Source organism: Pseudophryne corroboree (genome assembly GCF_028390025.1).
Source record: "Pseudophryne corroboree isolate aPseCor3 chromosome 7 unlocalized genomic scaffold, aPseCor3.hap2 SUPER_7_unloc_3, whole genome shotgun sequence".
Classification (NCBI taxonomy): domain Eukaryota; kingdom Metazoa; phylum Chordata; class Amphibia; order Anura; family Myobatrachidae; genus Pseudophryne; species Pseudophryne corroboree.
This window is the reverse complement of record NW_026967612.1, coordinates 1,171,941-1,177,635: the sequence shown is the minus strand read 5'-3', so window position 1 is coordinate 1,177,635 and position 5,695 is coordinate 1,171,941. Positions and strand designations below refer to the sequence as shown.

Below are 5,695 nucleotides of genomic sequence, written 5' to 3'. Positions count from 1 at the left end.
CCAGTGAAGCGCCGTTCCTGCAGCCCGAGACCGTCTCTTCTGTCATTGGACTCTCCCGTGTTATAACAACTGGTGCAAGCTACACGTAAGGCTCCAGTGTGGAGCGGTTATTTTGCACAATATCATCTCCTTTGCCAAGTGGCAGCATATTGAGGAATTCCAATATATAACAACTTATAAATATGTTATCTACTACATGGGTGAGAATTACAGCTGGTAAATTGATTTTTTAATCCAATATATGGACTGATTTTTATTTTTGAAAATTTCTCTGTGCACAGAGTTTATCTAAGAGCCACCTCCTATAGCTATGCAAATATATTGTTAGTGATTTTATTTGACCGGTCTAATAGTTTATTGTAAAGTATATATATATATATATATATATATATATATATATATATATATATATTTATATGTAATAAAAAATATAGAATATATGAAATTATTTATTTGTTTTTATTGAACTTTGAGCCATATCATACTATTTATAGCGCAAGAGGAGATTAGTTCAGTGTTCCAGTGTTACCGGAGACTTTAAAGTGCCGGTTCTTTTTTACTTGATTTACCCCAAGTCAAGCTCTCTCCTGCAGCTTAAGTATACATTAATTGCAGTATTATTTGTACATAATTTTTAATACCAGTAATTTGATCACCAGAATATGGTGATGATGTATTAGCGCCTGGTTATATTCTTTTGTATTGTTTTACTTAATCAGTTCACCAGGCTTAATAGATCTGCCCCAATGTTTCAAAATGGAATGCATCAAGAGAACGGTGTTGGTATTGTAAAAATACACACAGCTCCTGGTATTTCCTGGTGGTCTCCCATCCAAGTACTAAAACCAGGACCAACACTGCTCAGCTTCCATGATCAGGAGAGATTGGGCAAATCCAGTGTGCTGTGGCTGTAGATGAGCTGGTGGTTTCTGTTAGAGCTCTTCTACTTCTAACTTCTGGTACATAAAAGAATATGTGTAAAAATTAAATGTACAGTACCAAGAAAAGGGTGTTGGTAGTTTAAAAACACCTAAATAATCTGATAATACATGGATGGGAGACTGCTTGGTAGTAACAAAGTCCAATACTGCTTTGCTTCAAAGATCAAATGAGATTGGGCATATCCAGTGTGGTGTGGCTTTAGATGAGCTTTGTGGTTTCTGTTAGAGCTCTTCTACTTCTAACTACTGGTACATTAATGAATATGTATAAAGTTGTAGTTTATCCAATATCCCTTTACTACCTTACCCCCCCCCCCTCCCCTCCCCTCCTTATAGCTTCCTTTGTTCTCTCCTCCTCGTGTGTGCGTTAGTTGTTTTCTCATACATCCTAGAGGATGCTGGGATCACATTAAGAACCATGGGGTATAGACGGGATCCGCAGGAGACATGGGCACTTTAAGACTTTCAAAGGGTGTGAACTGTCTCCTCCCTCTATGCCCCTCCTCAGGGCCGAAACTAGGACTAACGGCACCCGGGGCAAGACAGAAATTTTGCGCCCCCCCCCCCAAAATAAATAAATAAAAATGAAAGAGGAGGTGACTTTTTCTGACATTAGCCCCAGAGTTGGCAGGGGCAATAGATGGCTGCAGCTACAAAAGGGTGCCTTTAAGTGCCATGGCTGTGTGAACTGCAGCTTTATGATGACAGGAAAGACATGCAGTCATCCAACTAAAGGAACAACATACCCGCTACGATTTCGGATGTCATGTGACACTAAATTTGTGACATACCTGATACTCTGTCCCTGTGGGAAAATTTATATAGGGAAGACGATACGTATGCTGAAGGAGAGGATAGCGATGCACAGGTCCTCCATAAAAAAGGCGTATCAAAAAATGGATGGAAGCACGCCACCGGTGGCTAGGCATTTTGTGACTATGGGACACAAATTAGGTGAATTTAAATTTATGCCTATAGACCATGTACCACCTTTGAGAAGAGGAGGAGATAGACACAGACTGCTATTACAGCAAGAGTGCCGATGGATCTACATGCTTGATGCGATGGTCCCTAATGGACTTAATGAAGAATGCTCATTTGCTTCATTCTTGTAATGCTGGCACTGGTGATAGATTGAAGATCCCTATAATATGGTAGAATTAAGTATAGAGAGTTATTGCAAGTACTTTGGGTCTAATCAGCAGATTGTTTCATTATCATTCTCCATTTTTTATTTATTTTTATGTGTATATGTTAACTCTGTCGATACTGTCTTGCATCGGGGCAAATGATCATCGTTGTCCCTCTTTAATTATTGTAGTGGACGGTTCATAAATATATGGACCCGATACAGAACAGTATCGAGGAGCATTCTCTGGGTTGGTTGCTGGTGAATATGATTAGGTTTTTATGATAAGTCTTTTGTATACTGTTGTGGATGCGACCAGCTGCAATGTGTCCCGGACACACTCACTTTTGATTTTGGCTTTGCTGCCCTTAACGGCTGGTGTCTGCGCCGCTGGTGGGACGCACGGTGCGGCTCACGGGTCCGGACTTCCGGTTGGGTGACGCGTGCGTGTCGCGTGTCCGGACTTCCGGCCGGGTGGTTCGCTGGCGTGCGTTCCGGCTGCGGTGCACCCCGGCCGGGCGGTGTGACGGGTCTGAACGGAAGGGAGTGATGACGGTCACAGGTGTAGCAGGTAAGCTCCATTAAGTGTGTTTAAATAGAGCACACAAGTGAACAGATTTTTTGGCACTTTATACAGGCTTATTTTGCACATGGCACTATGGCACTTTGTAAGGCTATTCCCCTGATGAAGGATTAAGTCCGAAAACGGCTGTTTGGGTGGTCTACTGTGTTTCCCTGTGCTGATCAAACGATGAGTATATGACGAGCCTTGTAACATTATTCACGTTTATAATACAGCATTTCTTGACAAAACTACAGTGTGCTGGTCCTGTCTTTGTGATTGCGTGGACATGTGATGATATATTTACCTGCTTGACCGGACACCTGGACTATACCTCTGAGAGTGTCAGTGCGGCTTCCCGGATTCTCATTCTGTGATAATCTTATATATATATATATATATATATATATATATATATATATATAATATATGTATGTATGTGGCTGTGTACATATATACACGCTAGGGCTTTATATATATCTATCATGTGTGTATTACTGGTGTCTGCTGGTCTGAGGGATATCTGTGTTGAATTTGTTTCTTATTTTTTTTTTTTTTTTCTATTTTATTATATATATATATATATCTGTATATATCTGTATATCTGTAGCTGTCACAGTGGTGAAAATGAGCAGTAGTTTGAATGAGCTGCAGGGGTTAACACCAGTCACAGTGAATATGTGTGTGTGTGTTTTACCTCCGTCTCTCGCTGTCCTGCTTCCATCCATCACTGTGCTGTCGGGCTGAATGCAATGCTGTGTGGGGCCAGAAAAAGGTCAGTAGCTGACCACATTCGTAGCTCGTGCGGGCGGGCAGTATACTTTTTTGGGCTTGCCGCCGCTGCTTAGAAACTAGAAACTTAGAAACTAGACGTTACCCTGACTCCCTAGCTCCAGCAGCCGTGGCCAGCTTTCTGCAATGCCTCATGGGATTTGTAGTCTCTATGCTACTGCATAAAGTCTAAGCAGTAGCACACATGACTACAAATCCCATTTTTCTTCAATAGATTCTCTGCTGTGTCAGACCCAGCTGATCCCAGCGCCCTATCAAATCCCGCGCCCGGGTCACATGCCCCCCCCTAGCCCCTCCCTAGTTTCGGCTCTGCCCTCCTCCAGACTCCAGTTTTAGAATTGTGCCCAGTGAGACTGGATGCACTACAGGGGAGCTCTACTGAGTTTCTCTGAAAAGACTTATGTTAGTTTTTCTTATTTTCAGGGAGGCTGCTGGCAACAGTCTCCCTGCTTCGTGGAACTTAGGGGAGAGAAGTATGACCAACTTCTAGTGAGTTCAATGGCTCTGCTTCTGGCTGACAGGACACCATTAGCTCCTGAGGGTGCTGATCGCTAGGTACGCCTAGATGCCCACTCCCGTAGCCTGCCATCACCCCCTTACAGAGCCAGAAGTCAGAAGACAGGCGAGTAGCAGAAGAACAGAAGACTTCTTCTCCAGTGACGGCATTCTGAGGTACCACGCAGCGAGCGGAATGCTGTGCGCCATGCTCCCACACAAAGACAGGCACTGCAGGGTGCAGGGCGTGTGGGTGGGGAAGGGGGGCACCCTGGGCAGCATAAATTCCTCACAAAAGGCTGGCAAAAGTGGACATTAGTGCCTGGGCACTGTACTTACCCCACCAGCGTAATTAATTATTTGTTTCTGAGCGGGACAGAAGTGTGCCATTACAGCGGCGGGGCTTCTTCCTCACCTCACCAGCACATCTATAGAGCGTAACAAGTCTATCACTATAGAGTTTATTATTTCCCAGACTGTGTACTTTTGGCGCTGGATTGTGAGCTGAAAAATCCTCTCTGTCCCTCTGACAGATTTACTGTAGGTCTATCCCCCATAAGCCGATGTGTCTGTGGGTACTTGGTACATGTGTGTCAACATGTCGGTGGCTGAATGTTTTTCCCAAGAGGAAACTATATTAGGAATGCAGACATATGATGGTGGCCCTGTTGGCACCACCAATAACTGACTGGGTGAAAGTTTCAGTAATATCAGAGTGAGGTTGGATAAATCTGTGTCCCAGACACAGACGTAGAGAAAAGATGTGATGTTCATGGCTATGCTTCTTTTCACTCAGGCCCGCAAAAATGTTACTACACATCGATACTGACTCGGATACTGATTCCTATGTCGGCCATAATATTTCCTGATTAGATCCAATATTGAATGTATTGGGGGTATACCGCACTGGAGAATGGTAAGGTATCTAATAGATATTGTTAGAACCAAAATACATAATACAACGAGAAAATCGGAGTTTTCTAATGTTATCTTGAGTTTGGTGGTGCACCCTGAGTCAGTGGTAAGACATACAACAAAAGGGAGAGAAGAAGACTCTTTTGTGGGTGCACTCTTGTATGTTTAAGAGGTCTCAGAAGAGACAATAAGTAAAGATTATAAATGAATTTTTAAATATAACTTTTATTAACAATAATTGATAAAATAGTAGAGTTTACTGTCAAAAATTGGAGGTAGGGGTGGGGGGAAGGGTGGGGGGGAGTTGGGGAATAGAAAGGGGGAACACAGAACGAATTAATTACAGTGTAAATACTGAATATTGTTCTGGAATGCCTGGGTGCGATAATAACAGCTGGAGACCCTGAAAATTGAAGCGTTTTTATTCTCTCATGAGCGATGATGAGGAGACAGATGGGATGATTAAAGATGGAATGAGCAAGATGAATCTGCTGTCAGTGTTAGACGCTGAGCAAAACCGTCCAGGAATTTCTACTAAACTGAGTATTCCTCGAGAGTCTCCCACTCGAGTACTGACCCAGCCCTACACTGCTTAGCTTCCAAGATCGGAAGGATTCGGGCGTTACCAGTGTGGTATGATAGTAGAAAAAATATTAGATATCGAGGGCTCGAGAATCACTGATGAGAGTTCACGAAAATGGAGAAATAAAAGAAAAGACAAGAGAATGAGTGGAGGAGGAAAATAGGGGATCTGCTGCCACCGTTAGACCGGGATAATTACCCCTGAATCAGTGGTGAGAGTCCTGAAGATAGTATAAAGTGAGGAAAAGGAAACGATACTGATAGGTAAAAAAAAAAAAA

The 5,695-nt window shown here is 42.9% G+C and overlaps 1 pseudogene; it reads right to left on the bottom strand.

Annotated features, from left to right (window-relative positions):
- Positions 1-5,362: 5,362 nt before the first annotated feature.
- On the bottom strand, positions 5,363-5,481 carry LOC134986450 (5S ribosomal RNA; annotated as a pseudogene).
- Between the last annotated feature and the right edge of the window lie 214 nt (positions 5,482-5,695).